At 49.0% G+C, this 21,715-nt stretch overlaps 15 non-coding genes across 15 annotated transcripts; 10 read left to right on the forward strand and 5 right to left on the reverse strand.

Annotated features, from left to right (window-relative positions):
• The first annotated feature begins 526 nt into the window (after positions 1-526).
• Trnap-ugg (transfer RNA proline (anticodon UGG)) lies at positions 527-598 on the forward strand. The gene has a single exon. It is a non-coding gene; the product is annotated as a tRNA-Pro (tRNA).
• A 916-nt stretch (positions 599-1,514) lies between these two features.
• On the forward strand, positions 1,515-1,586 carry Trnap-cgg (transfer RNA proline (anticodon CGG)). The gene has a single exon. It is a non-coding gene; the product is annotated as a tRNA-Pro (tRNA).
• Positions 1,587-3,377: 1,791 nt separating this feature from the next.
• Trnap-ugg (transfer RNA proline (anticodon UGG)) lies at positions 3,378-3,449 on the forward strand. Its single transcript has one exon. It is a non-coding gene; the product is annotated as a tRNA-Pro (tRNA).
• A 916-nt stretch (positions 3,450-4,365) lies between these two features.
• Positions 4,366-4,437, forward strand: Trnap-cgg (transfer RNA proline (anticodon CGG)). The gene has a single exon. It is a non-coding gene; the product is annotated as a tRNA-Pro (tRNA).
• A 1,791-nt stretch (positions 4,438-6,228) lies between these two features.
• Positions 6,229-6,300, forward strand: Trnap-ugg (transfer RNA proline (anticodon UGG)). Its single transcript has one exon. It is a non-coding gene; the product is annotated as a tRNA-Pro (tRNA).
• Positions 6,301-6,935: 635 nt separating this feature from the next.
• Positions 6,936-7,008, reverse strand: Trnav-uac (transfer RNA valine (anticodon UAC)). The gene has a single exon. It is a non-coding gene; the product is annotated as a tRNA-Val (tRNA).
• Positions 7,009-9,092: 2,084 nt separating this feature from the next.
• On the forward strand, positions 9,093-9,164 carry Trnap-ugg (transfer RNA proline (anticodon UGG)). Its single transcript has one exon. It is a non-coding gene; the product is annotated as a tRNA-Pro (tRNA).
• Positions 9,165-9,799: 635 nt separating this feature from the next.
• On the reverse strand, positions 9,800-9,872 carry Trnav-uac (transfer RNA valine (anticodon UAC)). The gene has a single exon. It is a non-coding gene; the product is annotated as a tRNA-Val (tRNA).
• Positions 9,873-11,956: 2,084 nt separating this feature from the next.
• On the forward strand, positions 11,957-12,028 carry Trnap-ugg (transfer RNA proline (anticodon UGG)). Its single transcript has one exon. It is a non-coding gene; the product is annotated as a tRNA-Pro (tRNA).
• Positions 12,029-12,663: 635 nt separating this feature from the next.
• On the reverse strand, positions 12,664-12,736 carry Trnav-uac (transfer RNA valine (anticodon UAC)). The gene has a single exon. It is a non-coding gene; the product is annotated as a tRNA-Val (tRNA).
• A 2,084-nt stretch (positions 12,737-14,820) lies between these two features.
• Trnap-ugg (transfer RNA proline (anticodon UGG)) lies at positions 14,821-14,892 on the forward strand. Its single transcript has one exon. It is a non-coding gene; the product is annotated as a tRNA-Pro (tRNA).
• Positions 14,893-15,527: 635 nt separating this feature from the next.
• Positions 15,528-15,600, reverse strand: Trnav-uac (transfer RNA valine (anticodon UAC)). Its single transcript has one exon. It is a non-coding gene; the product is annotated as a tRNA-Val (tRNA).
• A 2,084-nt stretch (positions 15,601-17,684) lies between these two features.
• On the forward strand, positions 17,685-17,756 carry Trnap-ugg (transfer RNA proline (anticodon UGG)). The gene has a single exon. It is a non-coding gene; the product is annotated as a tRNA-Pro (tRNA).
• A 2,779-nt stretch (positions 17,757-20,535) lies between these two features.
• Trnap-ugg (transfer RNA proline (anticodon UGG)) lies at positions 20,536-20,607 on the forward strand. Its single transcript has one exon. It is a non-coding gene; the product is annotated as a tRNA-Pro (tRNA).
• A 635-nt stretch (positions 20,608-21,242) lies between these two features.
• Trnav-uac (transfer RNA valine (anticodon UAC)) lies at positions 21,243-21,315 on the reverse strand. Its single transcript has one exon. It is a non-coding gene; the product is annotated as a tRNA-Val (tRNA).
• Between the last annotated feature and the right edge of the window lie 400 nt (positions 21,316-21,715).

The raw sequence follows: 21,715 nt of genomic DNA on the forward strand, positions 1-21,715 counted from the left end.
TACTGTGGTCGGTTTAGTTACTACTATCGCTGCTGGACGAAGCAGACCAGTTGAAAGCCACACGGTATTCTTGTAACGAACAGGTAATGGAAATTTAGGTAAAACGATATCAAAAAAAGTTGCGTGGTGGAGCGACACATACAGTTTGCTCTTCGTAGATGATCATTGCTGCACGGAATAATTCTTAAGGCACCGACGCCTTCAGGAGTCGTGTTTGGAAGTTTTGCTTGCAGTATATTCCGCTATCTTTTGGTTATGAGTTGGTGTTTCGGATTCCCGGTGTTCTTTTGTTTAGTGCATTTGCCTTCCCTTGATGCTAAGAAAGCACATGACGAAAGTGAAACACCACCGTCTGTTCATCTGCAGAGCGCGATGAAATTATTCACTCTACATTCATTGCCTTTAATATTCTTTCCATCAGTGGTGGGCGCTGCCTTCAGAAAGCGCTTTTCTTTCTGATTTACATGAAAGTTTGTGTTCCTCGGAGCTGGACTGCTTGGGATTACCTTCACTGCCACCGGCAAGTGGCTCGTTGGTCTAGGGGTATGATTCCTGCTTTGGGTGCAGGAGGTCCCGGGTTCAAATCCCGGACGAGCCCTACCGTTTTGACCGTGCTGAAGAGTAGGTGGAGCTCACCCACGTTTGTAGCTCTGCAATGAAGAACAGATGCGTGCCGCAGCACGCTGTGTGTGGCCCTACGGTCATGAAGGGACCGTTTGATATGGCAAGAATCTGATACCAGTAAATTACATAGGTCGATTTCTGTAGAAGAGCCGACAGTAATCTTGCATGCAACGGAAAACAAAGGTTGTCTTTGCAGAACGTGTGCACCGTGAGTGGAGACGAAGCTCAATCGTGGAGCAGTCTACCTTCATCTGATTAGCGACAACGTCAACCAAAGAGTGGGATACAAGACTGAGCGTAGTTAAGAGTTTCTCACTATTAGTTACGTTCACACTTCAACAGAGTTGTGACAAGGCGAGTGCAAAGAGATCAGGAAAGCCAGTATGAAGCGAACTTGAAGTAGTCTTCAAGAAATGGATACTAAATTTTGCAGGCCAGAATGGAGCTACGAGCGTTCTGAGTTACTGAATACCGGTGCACTATGGGAGCAAGAGCATTTGACAGTAAAATAAGGCGATATCGGTGTAGCACACGACATTTATTATCCCGCACACGCAGACGTGACGTTATCACGGAAATGGAATCCGAAAACGGGTTTAAAAAAAGTCGTGCTTCCGCCCGCCATCGAACCGGGGACCTTCTGCGTGATAACCGCTACACCACGGAAACGACGGTTTTGCCGTTGTACTACCTGGAAAACCGTAGCTCCAACAGATTTTTCCTGCGTAAGCAAGGGCATCGGCTACGAGCTCCGTCCGATTCTAGAAGTTGCTATAGTAAAAGACAACGATAAAAACAATCAAACCGCAACAGCCAGGGAGAACGCTGGGTGAGCAGCAGCTCTGCACGGTGATACCAAGAACGGAGGCGATAGTCATGTGCATCGAGAGGGCTCGTTGGTCTAGGGGTATGATTCCTGCTTCGGGTGCAGGAGGTCCCGGGTTCAAATCCCGGACGAGCCCTTGCGTTTTGTGCAAACGTGTGGCGACTACCGGCATGCCGGCGGCTGTTCCGCGCATTTCCTGCCCTCCAGGTAAGCACAAAAACCAAGTAGCCGGTTCTGAAAGAGTTTCACGTATCATTTGAGCCATCTGCAGCCTGGTGGTTGGACGTTTGAAATTGATTTAAATGTTCACAGTAGAGATTGTAGCAAGTGTCTTGTTGAGTGCGACGAAAAAGTGATTACGCCCGGAATCGAAACGGAGACCTTCTGCCTGTTAGGCAGACGTGATAACCGCTACACCACGGAAACTGCTAAGCTCTGAGATCCACATGTGACACAACTTGCAGGACGATCACAACTTTGGCGTAAAAATCACTTTGCGGAAACGCACAATGCAGGTATTTCGCATTCGTACGCAACAATCGACAGCACCCTTGCCTGTCTGAATGCCACCACGAATAAGAGCCCAAGAAGTCGTCGGACAAGCTCGCGGCCGAGTCCTCGGTAGCATCAGCTACTCTTGCTTTCCGTACGAGCTACCGTCAATTCGCGCAGTCGCTATTGCATATGATGTCACCAAAAGCAATCACTTCGTTAGCGGCAAGGAGCCCGGGCCCAGCGGTAGCTCTACATGGAGGCACCAGCAGCCCCGACAGGCCGCCGCTGGCGCGCCGGCGCCCGGACCCGCGACCCCTAATGACGTTGCAGTCGATGTATGTCTTAATATCGCTTTTGGAAGAAGCAAGCCAGGTGTAAATCACACAGTATTTTACTGATGATCTGGAAACGCAAATTTAGAACAAGTAGAACATTATATAAAATTTGTTGTGTGGTCGAGCGGAACCCACCCTTCGCTCTTCCCAGATTATCGTTGCTGCACGGAATGATTGTTAAAGCACCGACGGCTTCAGAGTTCGTCTTCTCCAACGTTTGCTTTTGCAGTACATTCCGCAATCTTTTCGTTATGAGTCGTCTGTTTCGGTTTCCCGATGTAGTTTTGCTCACACCTCCCGACTTCTCTTAACCCCGAGCCACCACTAGCAGAAAATTCCGCACTGCAGTCCGGTCAATCTGCAGAGCTCGATAAGAGCATCGCGGTCGTTCCTGAGCTAATGAAACGGCCGTGTCTGTAGTTGTTCCCAGATGTCTCCCACAGAAACGGCCTCCCGGACGCCTGCATTACAGGAGTACGCCCCTACTCCCAGCCATACAATTGCATTTGAAAGCAGAATAACATGAGCTACAGAGCAACTCCGACTTTTGTGTCTGACCTACTTTTAATGATACTGTGGTCGGTTTAGTTACTACTATCGCTGCTGGACGAAGCAGACCAGTTGAAAGCCACACGGTATTCTTGTAACGAACAGGTAATGGAAATTTAGGTAAAACGATATCAAAAAAAGTTGCGTGGTGGAGCGACACATACAGTTGGCTCTTCGTAGATGATCATTGCTGCACGGAATAATTCTTAAGGCACCGACGCCTTCAGGAGTCGTGTTTGGAAGTTTTGCTTGCAGTATATTCCGCTATCTTTTCGTTATGAGTTGGTGTTTCGGATTCCCGGTGTTCTTTTGTTTAGTGCATTTGCCTTCCCTTGATGCTAAGAAAGCACATGACGAAAGTGAAACACCACCGTCTGTTCATCTGCAGAGCGCGATGAAATTATTCACTCTACATTCATTGCCTTTAATATTCTTTCCATCAGTGGTGGGCGCTGCCTTCAGAAAGCGCTTTTCTTTCTGATTTACATGAAAGTTTGTGTTCCTCGGAGCTGGACTGCTTGGGATTACCTTCACTGCCACCGGCAAGTGGCTCGTTGGTCTAGGGGTATGATTCCTGCTTTGGGTGCAGGAGGTCCCGGTTTCAAATCCCGGACGAGCCCTACCGTTTTGACCGTGCTGAAGAGTAGGTGGAGCTCACCCACGTTTGTAGCTCTGCAATGAAGAACAGATGCGTGCCGCAGCACGCTGTGTGTGGCCCTACGGTCATGAAGGGACCGTTTGATATGGCGAGAATCTGATACCAGTAAATTACATAGGTCGATTTCTGTAGAAGAGCCGACAGTAATCTTGCATGCAACGGAAAACAAAGGTTGTCTTTGCAGAACGTGTGCACCGTGAGTGGAGACGAAGCTCAATCGTGGAGCAGTCTACCTTCATCTGATTAGCGACAACGTCAACCAAAGAGTGGGATACAAGACTGAGCGTAGTTAAGAGTTTCTCACTATTAGTTACGTTCACACTTCAACAGAGTTGTGACAAGGCGAGTGCAAAGAGATCAGGAAAGCCAGTATGAAGCGAACTTGAAGTAGTCTTGAAGAAATGGATACTAAATTTTGCAGGCCAGAATGGAGCTACGAGCGTTCTGAGTTACTGAATACCGGTGCACTATGGGAGCAAGAGCATTTGACAGTAAAATGAGGCGATATCGGTGTAGCACACGACATTTATTATCCCGCACACGCAGACGTGACGTTATCTCGGAAATGGAATCCGAAAACGGGTTTAAAAAAAGTCGTGCTTCCGCCCGGGATCGAACCGGGGACCTTCTGCGTGATAACCGCTACACCACGGAAACGACGGTTTTGCCGTTGTACTACCTGGAAAACCGTAGCTCCAACAGATTTTTCCTGCGTAAGCAAGGGCATCGGCTACGAGCTCCGTCCGATTCTAGAAGTTGCTATAGTAAAAGACAACGATAAAAACAATCAAACCGCAACAGCCAGGGAGAACGCTGGGTGAGCAGCAGCTCTGCACGGTGATACCAAGAACGGAGGCGATAGTCATGTGCATCGAGAGGGCTCGTTGGTCTAGGGGTATGATTCCTGCTTCGGGTGCAGGAGGTCCCGGGTTCAAATCCCGGACGAGCCCTTGCGTTTTGTGCAAACGTGTGGCGACTACCGGCATGCCGGCGGCTGTTCCGCGCATTTCCTGCCCTCCAGGTAAGCACAAAAACCAAGTAGCCGGTTCTGAAAGAGTTTCACGTATCATTTGAGCCATCTGCAGCCTGGTGGTTGGACGTTTGAAATTGATTTAAATGTTCACAGTAGAGATTGTAGCAGGTGTCTTGTTGAGTGCGACGAAAAAGTGATTACGCCCGGAATCGAAACGGAGACCTTCTGCCTGTTAGGCAGACGTGATAACCGCTACACCACGGAAACTGCTAAGCTCTGAGATCCACATGTGACACAACTTGCAGGACGATCACAACTTTGGCGTAAAAATCACTTTGCGGAAACGCACAATGCAGGTATTTCGCATTCGTACGCAACAATCGACAGCACCCTTGCCTGTTTGAATGCCACCACGAATAAGAGCCCAAGAAGTCGTCGGACAAGCTCGCGGCCGAGTCCTCGGTAGCATCAGCTACTCTTGCTTTCCGTACGAGCTACCGTCAATTCGCGCAGTCGCTATTGCATATGATGTCACCAAAAGCAATCACTTCGTTAGCGGCAAGGAGCCCGGGCCCAGCGGTAGCTCTACATGGAGGCACCAGCAGCCCCGACAGGCCGCCGCTGGCGCGCCGGCGCCCGGACCCGCGACCCCTAATGACGTTGCAGTCGATGTATTTCTTAATATCGCTTTTGGAAGAAGCAAGCCAGGTGTAAATCACACAGTATTTTACTGATGATCTGGAAACGCAAATTTAGAACAAGTAGAACATTATATAAAATTTGTTGTGTGGTCGAGCGGAACCCACCCTTCGCTCTTCCCAGATTATCGTTGCTGCACGGAATGATTGTTAAAGCACCGACGGCTTCAGAGTTCGTCTTCTCCAACGTTTGCTTTTGCAGTACATTCCGCAATCTTTTCGTTATGAGTCGTCTGTTTCGGTTTCCCGATGTAGTTTTGCTCACACCTCCCGACTTCTCTTAACCCCGAGCCACCACTAGCAGAAAATTCCGCACTGCAGTCCGGTCAATCTGCAGAGCTCGATAAGAGCATCGCGGTCGTTCCTGAGCTAATGAAACGGCCGTGTCTGTAGTTGTTCCCAGATGTCTCCCACAGAAACGGCCTCCCGGACGCCTGCATTACAGGAGTACGCCCCTACTCCCAGCCATACAATTGCATTTGAAAGCAGAATAACATGAGCTACAGAGCAACTCCGACTTTTGTGTCTGACCTACTTTTAATGATACTGTGGTCGGTTTAGTTACTACTATCGCTGCTGGACGAAGCAGACCAGTTGAAAGCCACACGGTATTCTTGTAACGAACAGGTAATGGAAATTTAGGTAAAACGATATCAAAAAAAGTTGCGTGGTGGAGCGACACATACAGTTGGCTCTTCGTAGATGATCATTGCTGCACGGAATAATTCTTAAGGCACCGACGCCTTCAGGAGTCGTGTTTGGAAGTTTTGCTTGCAGTATATTCCGCTATCTTTTCGTTATGAGTTGGTGTTTCGGATTCCCGGTGTTCTTTTGTTTAGTGCATTTGCCTTCCCTTGATGCTAAGAAAGCACATGACGAAAGTGAAACACCACCGTCTGTTCATCTGCAGAGCGCGATGAAATTATTCACTCTACATTCATTGCCTTTAATATTCTTTCCATCAGTGGTGGGCGCTGCCTTCAGAAAGCGCTTTTCTTTCTGATTTACATGAAAGTTTGTGTTCCTCGGAGCTGGACTGCTTGGGAATACCTTCACTGCTACCGGCAAGTGGCTCGTTGGTCTAGGGGTATGATTCCTGCTTTGGGTGCAGGAGGTCCCGGGTTCAAATCCCGGACGAGCCCTACCGTTTTGACCGTGCTGAAGAGTAGGTGGAGCTCACCCACGTTTGTAGCTCTGCAATGAAGAACAGATGCGTGCCGCAGCACGCTGTGTGTGGCCCTACGGTCATGAAGGGACCGTTTGATATGGCAAGAATCTGATACCAGTAAATTACGTAGGTCGATTTCTGTAGAAGAGCCGACAGTAATCTTGCATGCAACGGAAAACAAAGGTTGTCTTTGCAGAACGTGTGCACCGTGAGTGGAGACGAAGCTCAATCGTGGAGCAGTCTACCTTCATCTGATTAGCGACAACGTCAACCAAAGAGTGGGATACAAGACTGAGCGTAGTTAAGAGTTTCTCACTATTAGTTACGTTCACACTTCAACAGAGTTGTGACAAGGCGAGTGCAAAGAGATCAGGAAAGCCAGTATGAAGCGAACTTGAAGTAGTCTTGAAGAAATGGATACTAAACTTTGCAGGCCAGAATGGAGCTACGAGCGTTCTGAGTTACTGAATACCGGTGCACTATGGGAGCAAGAGCATTTGACAGTAAAATGAGGCGATATCGGTGTAGCACACGACATTTATTATCCCGCACACGCAGACGTGACGTTATCTCGGAAATGGAATCCGAAAACGGGTTTAAAAAAAGTCGTGCTTCCGCCCGGGATCGAACCGGGGACCTTCTGCGTGTAAAGCAGACGTGATAACCGCTACACCACGGAAACGACGGTTTTGCCGTTGTACTACCTGGAAAACCGTAGCTCCAACAGATTTTTCCTGCGTAAGCAAGGGCATCGGCTACGAGCTCCGTCCGATTCTAGAAGTTGCTATAGTAAAAGACAAGGATAAAAACAATCAAACCGCAACAGCCAGGGAGAACGCTGGGTGAGCAGCAGCTCTGCACGGTGATACCAAGAACGGAGGCGATAGTCATGTGCATCGAGAAGACTCGTTGGTCTAGGAGTATGTTTCCTGCTTCGGGTGCAGGAGGTCCCGCGTTCAAATCCCGGACGAACCCTTGCGTTTTGTGCAAACGTGTGGCGACTACCGGCATGCCGGCGGCTGTTCCGCGCATTTCCTGCCCTCCAGGTAAGCACAAAAACCAAGTAGCCGGTTCTGAAAGAGTTTCACGTATCATTTGAGCCATCTGCAGCCTGGTGGTTGGACGTTTGAAATTGATTTAAATGTTCACAGTAGAGATTGTAGCAAGTGTCTTGTTGAGTGCGACGAAAAAGTGATTACGCCCGGAATCGAAACGGAGACCTTCTGCCTGTTAGGCAGACGTGATAACCGCTACACCACGGAAACTGCTAAGCTCTGAGATCCACATGTGACACAACTTGCAGGACGATCACAACTTTGGCGTAAAAATCACTTTGCGGAAACGCACAATGCAGGTATTTCGCATTCGTACGCAACAATCGACAGCACCCTTGCCTGTTTGAATGCCACCACGAATAAGAGCCCAAGAAGTCGTCGGACAAGCTCGCGGCCGAGTCCTCGGTAGCATCAGCTACTCTTGCTTTCCGTACGAGCTACCGTCAATTCGCGCAGTCGCTATTGCATATGATGTCACCAAAAGCAATCACTTCGTTAGCGGCAAGGAGCCCGGGCCCAGCGGTAGCTCTACATGGAGGCACCAGCAGCCCCGACAGGCCGCCGCTGGCGCGCCGGCGCCCGGACCCGCGACCCCTAATGACGTTGCAGTCGATGTATTTCTTAATATCGCTTTTGGAAGAAGCAAGCCAGGTGTAAATCACACAGTATTTTACTGATGATCTGGAAACGCAAATTTAGAACAAGTAGAACATTATATAAAATTTGTTGTGTGGTCGAGCGGAACCCACCCTTCGCTCTTCCCAGATTATCGTTGCTGCACGGAATGATTGTTAAAGCACCGACGGCTTCAGAGTTCGTCTTCTCTAACGTTTGCTTTTGCAGTACATTCCGCAATCTTTTCGTTATGAGTCGTCTGTTTCGGTTTCCCGATGTAGTTTTGCTCACACCTCCCGACTTCTCTTAACCCCGAGCCACCACTAGCAGAAAATTCCGCACTGCAGTCCGGTCAATCTGCAGAGCTCGATAAGAGCATCGCGGTCGTTCCTGAGCTAATGAAACGGCCGTGTCTGTAGTTGTTCCCAGATGTCTCCCACAGAAACGGCCTCCCGGACGCCTGCATTACAGGAGTACGCCCCTACTCCCAGCCATACAATTGCATTTGAAAGCAGAATAACATGAGCTACAGAGCAACTCCGACTTTTGTGTCTGACCTACTTTTAATGATACTGTGGTCGGTTTAGTTACTACTATCGCTGCTGGACGAAGCAGACCAGTTGAAAGCCACACGGTATTCTTGTAACGAACAGGTAATGGAAATTTAGGTAAAACGATATCAAAAAAAGTTGCGTGGTGGAGCGACACATACAGTTGGCTCTTCGTAGATGATCATTGCTGCACGGAATAATTCTTAAGGCACCGACGCCTTCAGGAGTCGTGTTTGGAAGTTTTGCTTGCAGTATATTCCGCTATCTTTTCGTTATGAGTTGGTGTTTCGGATTCCCGGTGTTCTTTTGTTTAGTGCATTTGCCTTCCCTTGATGCTAACAAAGCACATGACGAAAGTGAAACACCACCGTCTGTTCATCTGCAGAGCGCGATGAAATTATTCACTCTACATTCATTGCCTTTAATATTCTTTCCATCAGTGGTGGGCGCTGCCTTCAGAAAGCGCTTTTCTTTCTGATTTACATGAAAGTTTGTGTTCCTCGGAGCTGGACTGCTTGGGAATACCTTCACTGCTACCGGCAAGTGGCTCGTTGGTCTAGGGGTATGATTCCTGCTTTGGGTGCAGGAGGTCCCGGGTTCAAATCCCGGACGAGCCCTACCGTTTTGACCGTGCTGAAGAGTAGGTGGAGCTCACCCACGTTTGTAGCTCTGCAATGAAGAACAGATGCGTGCCGCAGCACGCTGTGTGTGGCCCTACGGTCATGAAGGGACCGTTTGATATGGCAAGAATCTGATACCAGTAAATTACGTAGGTCGATTTCTGTAGAAGAGCCGACAGTAATCTTGCATGCAACGGAAAACAAAGGTTGTCTTTGCAGAACGTGTGCACCGTGAGTGGAGACGAAGCTCAATCGTGGAGCAGTCTACCTTCATCTGATTAGCGACAACGTCAACCAAAGAGTGGGATACAAGACTGAGCGTAGTTAAGAGTTTCTCACTATTAGTTACGTTCACACTTCAACAGAGTTGTGACAAGGCGAGTGCAAAGAGATCAGGAAAGCCAGTATGAAGCGAACTTGAAGTAGTCTTGAAGAAATGGATACTAAACTTTGCAGGCCAGAATGGAGCTACGAGCGTTCTGAGTTACTGAATACCGGTGCACTATGGGAGCAAGAGCATTTGACAGTAAAATGAGGCGATATCGGTGTAGCACACGACATTTATTATCCCGCACACGCAGACGTGACGTTATCTCGGAAATGGAATCCGAAAACGGGTTTAAAAAAAGTCGTGCTTCCGCCCGGGATCGAACCGGGGACCTTCTGCGTGTAAAGCAGACGTGATAACCGCTACACCACGGAAACGACGGTTTTGCCGTTGTACTACCTGGAAAACCGTAGCTCCAACAGATTTTTCCTGCGTAAGCAAGGGCATCGGCTACGAGCTCCGTCCGATTCTAGAAGTTGCTATAGTAAAAGACAAGGATAAAAACAATCAAACCGCAACAGCCAGGGAGAACGCTGGGTGAGCAGCAGCTCTGCACGGTGATACCAAGAACGGAGGCGATAGTCATGTGCATCGAGAAGACTCGTTGGTCTAGGAGTATGTTTCCTGCTTCGGGTGCAGGAGGTCCCGCGTTCAAATCCCGGACGAACCCTTGCGTTTTGTGCAAACGTGTGGCGACTACCGGCATGCCGGCGGCTGTTCCGCGCATTTCCTGCCCTCCAGGTAAGCACAAAAACCAAGTAGCCGGTTCTGAAAGAGTTTCACGTATCATTTGAGCCATCTGCAGCCTGGTGGTTGGACGTTTGAAATTGATTTAAATGTTCACAGTAGAGATTGTAGCAAGTGTCTTGTTGAGTGCGACGAAAAAGTGATTACGCCCGGAATCGAAACGGAGACCTTCTGCCTGTTAGGCAGACGTGATAACCGCTACACCACGGAAACTGCTAAGCTCTGAGATCCACATGTGACACAACTTGCAGGACGATCACAACTTTGGCGTAAAAATCACTTTGCGGAAACGCACAATGCAGGTATTTCGCATTCGTACGCAACAATCGACAGCACCCTTGCCTGTTTGAATGCCACCACGAATAAGAGCCCAAGAAGTCGTCGGACAAGCTCGCGGCCGAGTCCTCGGTAGCATCAGCTACTCTTGCTTTCCGTACGAGCTACCGTCAATTCGCGCAGTCGCTATTGCATATGATGTCACCAAAAGCAATCACTTCGTTAGCGGCAAGGAGCCCGGGCCCAGCGGTAGCTCTACATGGAGGCACCAGCAGCCCCGACAGGCCGCCGCTGGCGCGCCGGCGCCCGGACCCGCGACCCCTAATGACGTTGCAGTCGATGTATTTCTTAATATCGCTTTTGGAAGAAGCAAGCCAGGTGTAAATCACACAGTATTTTACTGATGATCTGGAAACGCAAATTTAGAACAAGTAGAACATTATATAAAATTTGTTGTGTGGTCGAGCGGAACCCACCCTTCGCTCTTCCCAGATTATCGTTGCTGCACGGAATGATTGTTAAAGCACCGACGGCTTCAGAGTTCGTCTTCTCCAACGTTTGCTTTTGCAGTACATTCCGCAATCTTTTCGTTATGAGTCGTCTGTTTCGGTTTCCCGATGTAGTTTTGCTCACACCTCCCGACTTCTCTTAACCCCGAGCCACCACTAGCAGAAAATTCCGCACTGCAGTCCGGTCAATCTGCAGAGCTCGATAAGAGCATCGCGGTCGTTCCTGAGCTAATGAAACGGCCGTGTCTGTAGTTGTTCCCAGATGTCTCCCACAGAAACGGCCTCCCGGACGCCTGCATTACAGGAGTACGCCCCTACTCCCAGCCATACAATTGCATTTGAAAGCAGAATAACATGAGCTACAGAGCAACTCCGACTTTTGTGTCTGACCTACTTTTAATGATACTGTGGTCGGTTTAGTTACTACTATCGCTGCTGGACGAAGCAGACCAGTTGAAAGCCACACGGTATTCTTGTAACGAACAGGTAATGGAAATTTAGGTAAAACGATATCAAAAAAAGTTGCGTGGTGGAGCGACACATACAGTTGGCTCTTCGTAGATGATCATTGCTGCACGGAATAATTCTTAAGGCACCGACGCCTTCAGGAGTCGTGTTTGGAAGTTTTGCTTGCAGTATATTCCGCTATCTTTTCGTTATGAGTTGGTGTTTCGGATTCCCGGTGTTCTTTTGTTTAGTGCATTTGCCTTCCCTTGATGCTAAGAAAGCACATGACGAAAGTGAAACACCACCGTCTGTTCATCTGCAGAGCGCGATGAAATTATTCACTCTACATTCATTGCCTTTAATATTCTTTCCATCAGTGGTGGGCGCTGCCTTCAGAAAGCGCTTTTCTTTCTGATTTACATGAAAGTTTGTGTTCCTCGGAGCTGGACTGCTTGGGAATACCTTCACTGCCACCGGCAAGTGGCTCGTTGGTCTAGGGGTATGATTCCTGCTTTGGGTGCAGGAGGTCCCGGGTTCAAATCCCGGACGAGCCCTACCGTTTTGACCGTGCTGAAGAGTAGGTGGAGCTCACCCACGTTTGTAGCTCTGCAATGAAGAACAGATGCGTGCCGCAGCACGCTGTGTGTGGCCCTACGGTCATGAAGGGACCGTTTGATATGGCAAGAATCTGATACCAGTAAATTACGTAGGTCGATTTCTGTAGAAGAGCCGACAGTAATCTTGCATGCAACGGAAAACAAAGGTTGTCTTTGCAGAACGTGTGCACCGTGAGTGGAGACGAAGCTCAATCGTGGAGCAGTCTACCTTCATCTGATTAGCGACAACGTCAACCAAAGAGTGGGATACAAGACTGAGCGTAGTTAAGAGTTTCTCACTATTAGTTACGTTCACACTTCAACAGAGTTGTGACAAGGCGAGTGCAAAGAGATCAGGAAAGCCAGTATGAAGCGAACTTGAAGTAGTCTTGAAGAAATGGATACTAAATTTTGCAGGCCAGAATGGAGCTACGAGCGTTCTGAGTTACTGAATACCGGTGCACTATGGGAGCAAGAGCATTTGACAGTAAAATGAGGCGATATCGGTGTAGCACACGACATTTATTATCCCGCACACGCAGACGTGACGTTATCTCGGAAATGGAATCCGAAAACGGGTTTAAAAAAAGTCGTGCTTCCGCCCGGGATCGAACCGGGGACCTTCTGCGTGTAAAGCAGACGTGATAACCGCTACACCACGGAAACGACGGTTTTGCCGTTGTACTACCTGGAAAACCGTAGCTCCAACAGATTTTTCCTGCGTAAGCAAGGGCATCGGCTACGAGCTCCGTCCGATTCTAGAAGTTGCTATAGTAAAAGACAAGGATAAAAACAATCAAACCGCAACAGCCAGGGAGAACGCTGGGTGAGCAGCAGCTCTGCACGGTGATACCAAGAACGGAGGCGATAGTCATGTGCATCGAGAAGGCTCGTTGGTCTAGGAGTATGTTTCCTGCTTCGGGTGCAGGAGGTCCCGCGTTCAAATCCCGGACGAACCCTTGCGTTTTGTGCAAACGTGTGGCGACTACCGGCATGCCGGCGGCTGTTCCGCGCATTTCCTGCCCTCCAGGTAAGCACAAAAACCAAGTAGCCGGTTCTGAAAGAGTTTCACGTATCATTTGAGCCATCTGCAGCCTGGTGGTTGGACGTTTGAAATTGATTTAAATGTTCACAGTAGAGATTGTAGCAAGTGTCTTGTTGAGTGCGACGAAAAAGTGATTACGCCCGGAATCGAAACGGAGACCTTCTGCCTGTTAGGCAGACGTGATAACCGCTACACCACGGAAACTGCTAAGCTCTGAGATCCACATGTGACACAACTTGCAGGACGATCACAACTTTGGCGTAAAAATCACTTTGCGGAAACGCACAATGCAGGTATTTCGCATTCGTACGCAACAATCGACAGCACCCTTGCCTGTTTGAATGCCACCACGAATAAGAGCCCAAGAAGTCGTCGGACAAGCTCGCGGCCGAGTCCTCGGTAGCATCAGCTACTCTTGCTTTCCGTACGAGCTACCGTCAATTCGCGCAGTCGCTATTGCATATGATGTCACCAAAAGCAATCACTTCGTTAGCGGCAAGGAGCCCGGGCCCAGCGGTAGCTCTACATGGAGGCACCAGCAGCCCCGACAGGCCGCCGCTGGCGCGCCGGCGCCCGGACCCGCGACCCCTAATGACGTTGCAGTCGATGTATTTCTTAATATCGCTTTTGGAAGAAGCAAGCCAGGTGTAAATCACACAGTATTTTACTGATGATCTGGAAACGCAAATTTAGAACAAGTAGAACATTATATAAAATTTGTTGTGTGGTCGAGCGGAACCCACCCTTCGCTCTTCCCAGATTATCGTTGCTGCACGGAATGATTGTTAAAGCACCGACGGCTTCAGAGTTCGTCTTCTCCAACGTTTGCTTTTGCAGTACATTCCGCAATCTTTTCGTTATGAGTCGTCTGTTTCGGTTTCCCGATGTAGTTTTGCTCACACCTCCCGACTTCTCTTAACCCCGAGCCACCACTAGCAGAAAATTCCGCACTGCAGTCCGGTCAATCTGCAGAGCTCGATAAGAGCATCGCGGTCGTTCCTGAGCTAATGAAACGGCCGTGTCTGTAGTTGTTCCCAGATGTCTCCCACAGAAACGGCCTCCCGGACGCCTGCATTACAGGAGTACGCCCCTACTCCCAGCCATACAATTGCATTTGAAAGCAGAATAACATGAGCTACAGAGCAACTCCGACTTTTGTGTCTGACCTACTTTTAATGATACTGTGGTCGGTTTAGTTACTACTATCGCTGCTGGACGAAGCAGACCAGTTGAAAGCCACACGGTATTCTTGTAACGAACAGGTAATGGAAATTTAGGTAAAACGATATCAAAAAAAGTTGCGTGGTGGAGCGACACATACAGTTGGCTCTTCGTAGATGATCATTGCTGCACGGAATAATTCTTAAGGCACCGACGCCTTCAGGAGTCGTGTTTGGAAGTTTTGCTTGCAGTATATTCCGCTATCTTTTCGTTATGAGTTGGTGTTTCGGATTCCCGGTGTTCTTTTGTTTAGTGCATTTGCCTTCCCTTGATGCTAAGAAAGCACATGACGAAAGTGAAACACCACCGTCTGTTCATCTGCAGAGCGCGATGAAATTATTCACTCTACATTCATTGCCTTTAATATTCTTTCCATCAGTGGTGGGCGCTGCCTTCAGAAAGCGCTTTTCTTTCTGATTTACATGAAAGTTTGTGTTCCTCGGAGCTGGACTGCTTGGGAATACCTTCACTGCCACCGGCAAGTGGCTCGTTGGTCTAGGGGTATGATTCCTGCTTTGGGTGCAGGAGGTCCCGGGTTCAAATCCCGGACGAGCCCTACCGTTTTGACCGTGCTGAAGAGTAGGTGGAGCTCACCCACGTTTGTAGCTCTGCAATGAAGAACAGATGCGTGCCGCAGCACGCTGTGTGTGGCCCTACGGTCATGAAGGGACCGTTTGATATGGCAAGAATCTGATACCAGTAAATTACGTAGGTCGATTTCTGTAGAAGAGCCGACAGTAATCTTGCATGCAACGGAAAACAAAGGTTGTCTTTGCAGAACGTGTGCACCGTGAGTGGAGACGAAGCTCAATCGTGGAGCAGTCTACCTTCATCTGATTAGCGACAACGTCAACCAAAGAGTGGGATACAAGACTGAGCGTAGTTAAGAGTTTCTCACTATTAGTTACGTTCACACTTCAACAGAGTTGTGACAAGGCGAGTGCAAAGAGATCAGGAAAGCCAGTATGAAGCGAACTTGAAGTAGTCTTGAAGAAATGGATACTAAATTTTGCAGGCCAGAATGGAGCTACGAGCGTTCTGAGTTACTGAATACCGGTGCACTATGGGAGCAAGAGCATTTGACAGTAAAATGAGGCGATATCGGTGTAGCACACGACATTTATTATCCCGCACACGCAGACGTGACGTTATCTCGGAAATGGAATCCGAAAACGGGTTTAAAAAAAGTCGTGCTTCCGCCCGGGATCGAACCGGGGACCTTCTGCGTGTAAAGCAGACGTGATAACCGCTACACCACGGAAACGACGGTTTTGCCGTTGTACTACCTGGAAAACCGTAGCTCCAACAGATTTTTCCTGCGTAAGCAAGGGCATCGGCTACGAGCTCCGTCCGATTCTAGAAGTTGCTATAGTAAAAGACAACGATAAAAACAATCAAACCGCAACAGCCAGGGAGAACGCTGGGTGAGCAGCAGCTCTGCACGGTGATACCAAGAACGGAGGCGATAGTCATGTGCATCGAGAAGGCTCGTTGGTCTAGGAGTATGTTTCCTGCTTCGGGTGCAGGAGGTCCCGCGTTCAAATCCCGGACGAACCCTTGCGTTTTGTGCAAACGTGTGGCGACTACCGGCATGCCGGCGGCTGTTCCGCGCATTTCCTGCCCTCCAGGTAAGCACAAAAACCAAGTAGCCGGTTCTGAAAGAGTTTCACGTATCATTTGAGCCATCTGCAGCCTGGTGGTTGGACGTTTGAAATTGATTTAAATGTTCACAGTAGAGATTGTAGCAAGTGTCTTGTTGAGTGCGACGAAAAAGTGATTACGCCCGGAATCGAAACGGAGACCTTCTGCCTGTTAGGCAGACGTGATAACCGCTACACCACGGAAACTGCTAAGCTCTGAGATCCACATGTGACACAACTTGCAGGACGATCACAACTTTGGCGTAAAAATCACTTTGCGGAAACGCACAATGCAGGTATTTCGCATTCGTACGCAACAATCGACAGCACCCTTGCCTGTTTGAATGCCACCACGAATAAGAGCCCAAGAAGTCGTCGGACAAGCTCGCGGCCGAGTCCTCGGTAGCATCAGCTACTCTTGCTTTCCGTACGAGCTACCGTCAATTCGCGCAGTCGCTATTGCATATGATGTCACCAAAAGCAATCACTTCGTTAGCGGCAAGGAGCCCGGGCCCAGCGGTAGCTCTACATGGAGGCACCAGCAGCCCCGACAGGCCGCCGCTGGCGCGCCGGCGCCCGGACCCGCGACCCCTAATGACGTTGCAGTCGATGTATTTCTTAATATCGCTTTTGGAAGAAGCAAGCCAGGTGTAAATCACACAGTATTTTACTGATGATCTGGAAACGCAAATTTAGAACAAGTAGAACATTATATAAAATTTGTTGTGTGGTCGAGCGGAACCCACCCTTCGCTCTTCCCAGATTATCGTTGCTGCACGGAATGATTGTTAAAGCACCGACGGCTTCAGAGTTCGTCTTCTCCAACGTTTGCTTTTGCAGTACATTCCGCAATCTTTTCGTTATGAGTCGTCTGTTTCGGTTTCCCGATGTAGTTTTGCTCACACCTCCCGACTTCTCTTAACCCCGAGCCACCACTAGCAGAAAATTCCGCACTGCAGTCCGGTCAATCTGCAGAGCTCGATAAGAGCATCGCGGTCGTTCCTGAGCTAATGAAACGGCCGTGTCTGTAGTTGTTCCCAGATGTCTCCCACAGAAACGGCCTCCCGGACGCCTGCATTACAGGAGTACGCCCCTACTCCCAGCCATACAATTGCATTTGAAAGCAGAATAACATGAGCTACAGAGCAACTCCGACTTTTGTGTCTGACCTACTTTTAATGATACTGTGGTCGGTTTAGTTACTACTATCGCTGCTGGACGAAGCAGACCAGTTGAAAGCCACACGGTATTCTTGTAACGAACAGGTAATGGAAATTTAGGTAAAACGATATCAAAAAAAGTTGCGTGGTGGAGCGACACATACAGTTGGCTCTTCGTAGATGATCATTGCTGCACGGAATAATTCTTAAGGCACCGACGCCTTCAGGAGTCGTGTTTGGAAGTTTTGCTTGCAGTATATTCCGCTATCTTTTCGTTATGAGTTGGTGTTTCGGATTCCCGGTGTTCTTTTGTTTAGTGCATTTGCCTTCCCTTGATGCTAAGAAAGCACATGACGAAAGTGAAACACCACCGTCTGTTCATCTGCAGAGCGCGATGAAATTATTCACTCTACATTCATTGCCTTTAATATTCTTTCCATCAGTGGTGGGCGCTGCCTTCAGAAAGCGCTTTTCTTTCTGATTTACATGAAAGTTTGTGTTCCTCGGAGCTGGACTGCTTGGGAATACCTTCACTGCCACCGGCAAGTGGCTCGTTGGTCTAGGGGTATGATTCCTGCTTTGGGTGCAGGAGGTCCCGGGTTCAAATCCCGGACGAGCCCTACCGTTTTGACCGTGCTGAAGAGTAGGTGGAGCTCACCCACGTTTGTAGCTCTGCAATGAAGAACAGATGCGTGCCGCAGCACGCTGTGTGTGGCCCTACGGTCATGAAGGGACCGTTTGATATGGCAAGAATCTGATACCAGTAAATTACGTAGGTCGATTTCTGTAGAAGAGCCGACAGTAATCTTGCATGCAACGGAAAACAAAGGTTGTCTTTGCAGAACGTGTGCACCGTGAGTGGAGACGAAGCTCAATCGTGGAGCAGTCTACCTTCATCTGATTAGCGACAACGTCAACCAAAGAGTGGGATACAAGACTGAGCGTAGTTAAGAGTTTCTCACTATTAGTTACGTTCACACTTCAACAGAGTTGTGACAAGGCGAGTGCAAAGAGATCAGGAAAGCCAGTATGAAGCGAACTTGAAGTAGTCTTGAAGAAATGGATACTAAATTTTGCAGGCCAGAATGGAGCTACGAGCGTTCTGAGTTACTGAATACCGGTGCACTATGGGAGCAAGAGCATTTGACAGTAAAATGAGGCGATATCGGTGTAGCACACGACATTTATTATCCCGCACACGCAGACGTGACGTTATCTCGGAAATGGAATCCGAAAACGGGTTTAAAAAAAGTCGTGCTTCCGCCCGGGATCGAACCGGGGACCTTCTGCGTGATAACCGCTACACCACGGAAACGACGGTTTTGCCGTTGTACTACCTGGAAAACCGTAGCTCCAACAGATTTTTTCTGCGTAAGCAAGGGCATCGGCTACGAGCTCCGTCCGATTCTAGAAGTTGCTATAGTAAAAGACAACGATAAAAACAATCAAACCGCAACAGCCAGGGAGAACGCTGGGTGAGCAGCAGCTCTGCACGGTGATACCAAGAACGGAGGCGATAGTCATGTGCATCGAGAAGGCTCGTTGGTCTAGGAGTATGTTTCCTGCTTCGGGTGCAGGAGGTCCCGCGTTCAAATCCCGGACGAACCCTTGCGTTTTGTGCAAACGTGTGGCGACTACCGGCATGCCGGCGGCTGTTCCGCGCATTTCCTGCCCTCCAGGTAAGCACAAAAACCAAGTAGCCGGTTCTGAAAGAGTTTCACGTATCATTTGAGCCATCTGCAGCCTGGTGGTTGGACGTTTGAAATTGATTTAAATGTTCACAGTAGAGATTGTAGCAAGTGTCTTGTTGAGTGCGACGAAAAAGTGATTACGCCCGGAATCGAAACGGAGACCTTCTGCCTGTTAGGCAGACGTGATAACCGCTACACCACGGAAACTGCTAAGCTCTGAGATCCACATGTGACACAACTTGCAGGACGATCACAACTTTGGCGTAAAAATCACTTTGCGGAAACGCACAATGCAGGTATTTCGCATTCGTACGCAACAATCGACAGCACCCTTGCCTGTTTGAATGCCACCACGAATAAGAGCCCAAGAAGTCGTCGGACAAGCTCGCGGCCGAGTCCTCGGTAGCATCAGCTACTCTTGCTTTCCGTACGAGCTACCGTCAATTCGCGCAGTCGCTATTGCATATGATGTCACCAAAAGCAATCACTTCGTTAGCGGCAAGGAGCCCGGGCCCAGCGGTAGCTCTACATGGAGGCACCAGCAGCCCCGACAGGCCGCCGCTGGCGCGCCGGCGCCCGGACCCGCGACCCCTAATGACGTTGCAGTCGATGTATTTCTTAATATCGCTTTTGGAAGAAGCAAGCCAGGTGTAAATCACACAGTATTTTACTGATGATCTGGAAACGCAAATTTAGAACAAGTAGAACATTATATAAAATTTGTTGTGTGGTCGAGCGGAACCCACCCTTCGCTCTTCCCAGATTATCGTTGCTGCACGGAATGATTGTTAAAGCACCGACGGCTTCAGAGTTCGTCTTCTCCAACGTTTGCTTTTGCAGTACATTCCGCAATCTTTTCGTTATGAGTCGTCTGTTTCGGTTTCCCGATGTAGTTTTGCTCACACCTCCCGACTTCTCTTAACCCCGAGCCACCACTAGCAGAAAATTCCGCACTGCAGTCCGGTCAATCTGCAGAGCTCGATAAGAGCATCGCGGTCGTTCCTGAGCTAATGAAACGGCCGTGTCTGTAGTTGTTCCCAGATGTCTCCCACAGAAACGGCCTCCCGGACGCCTGCATTACAGGAGTACGCCCCTACTCCCAGCCATACAATTGCATTTGAAAGCAGAATAACATGAGCTACAGAGCAACTCCGACTTTTGTGTCTGACCTACTTTTAATGATACTGTGGTCGGTTTAGTTACTACTATCGCTGCTGGACGAAGCAGACCAGTTGAAAGCCACACGGTATTCTTGTAACGAACAGGTAATGGAAATTTAGGTAAAACGATATCAAAAAAAGTTGCGTGGTGGAGCGACACATACAGTTGGCTCTTCGTAGATGATCATTGCTGCACGGAATAATTCTTAAGGCACCGACGCCTTCAGGAGTCGTGTTTGGAAGTTTTGCTTGCAGTATATTCCGCTATCTTTTCGTTATGAGTTGGTGTTTCGGATTCCCGGTGTTCTTTTGTTTAGTGCATTTGCCTTCCCTTGATGCTAAGAAAGCACATGACGAAAGTGAAACACCACCGTCTGTTCATCTGCAGAGCGCGATGAAATTATTCACTCTACATTCATTGCCTTTAATATTCTTTCCATCAGTGGTGGGCGCTGCCTTCAGAAAGCGCTTTTCTTTCTGATTTACATGAAAGTTTGTGTTCCTCGGAGCTGGACTGCTTGGGAATACCTTCACTGCCACCGGCAAGTGGCTCGTTGGTCTAGGGGTATGATTCCTGCTTTGGGTGCAGGAGGTCCCGGGTTCAAATCCCGGACGAGCCCTACCGTTTTGACCGTGCTGAAGAGTAGGTGGAGCTCACCCACGTTTGTAGCTCTGCAATGAAGAACAGATGCGTGCCGCAGCACGCTGTGTGTGGCCCTACGGTCATGAAGGGACCGTTTGATATGGCAAGAATCTGATACCAGTAAATTACGTAGGTCGATTTCTGTAGAAGAGCCGACAGTAATCTTGCATGCAACGGAAAACAAAGGTTGTCTTTGCAGAACGTGTGCACCGTGAGTGGAGACGAAGCTCAATCGTGGAGCAGTCTACCTTCATCTGATTAGCGACAACGTCAACCAAAGAGTGGGATACAAGACTGAGCGTAGTTAAGAGTTTCTCACTATTAGTTACGTTCACACTTCAACAGAGTTGTGACAAGGCGAGTGCAAAGAGATCAGGAAAGCCAGTATGAAGCGAACTTGAAGTAGTCTTGAAGAAATGGATACTAAATTTTGCAGGCCAGAATGGAGCTACGAGCGTTCTGAGTTACTGAATACCGGTGCACTATGGGAGCAAGAGCATTTGACAGTAAAATGAGGCGATATCGGTGTAGCACACGACATTTATTATCCCGCACACGCAGACGTGACGTTATCTCGGAAATGGAATCCGAAAACGGGTTTAAAAAAAGTCGTGCTTCCGCCCGGGATCGAACCGGGGACCTTCTGCGTGTAAAGCAGACGTGATAACCGCTACACCACGGAAACGACGGTTTTGCCGTTGTACTACCTGGAAAACCGTAGCTCCAACAGATTTTTCCTGCGTAAGCAAGGGCATCGGCTACGAGCTCCGTCCGATTCTAGAAGTTGCTATAGTAAAAGACAACGATAAAAACAATCAAACCGCAACAGCCAGGGAGAACGCTGGGTGAGCAGCAGCTCTGCACGGTGATACCAAGAACGGAGGCGATAGTCATGTGCATCGAGAAGGCTCGTTGGTCTAGGAGTATGTTTCCTGCTTCGGGTGCAGGAGGTCCCGCGTTCAAATCCCGGACGAACCCTTGCGTTTTGTGCAAACGTGTGGCGACTACCGGCATGCCGGCGGCTGTTCCGCGCATTTCCTGCCCTCCAGGTAAGCACAAAAACCAAGTAGCCGGTTCTGAAAGAG

This window comes from Schistocerca gregaria, chromosome 2 (genome assembly GCF_023897955.1).
Source record: "Schistocerca gregaria isolate iqSchGreg1 chromosome 2, iqSchGreg1.2, whole genome shotgun sequence".
NCBI classification, from domain to species: domain Eukaryota; kingdom Metazoa; phylum Arthropoda; class Insecta; order Orthoptera; family Acrididae; genus Schistocerca; species Schistocerca gregaria.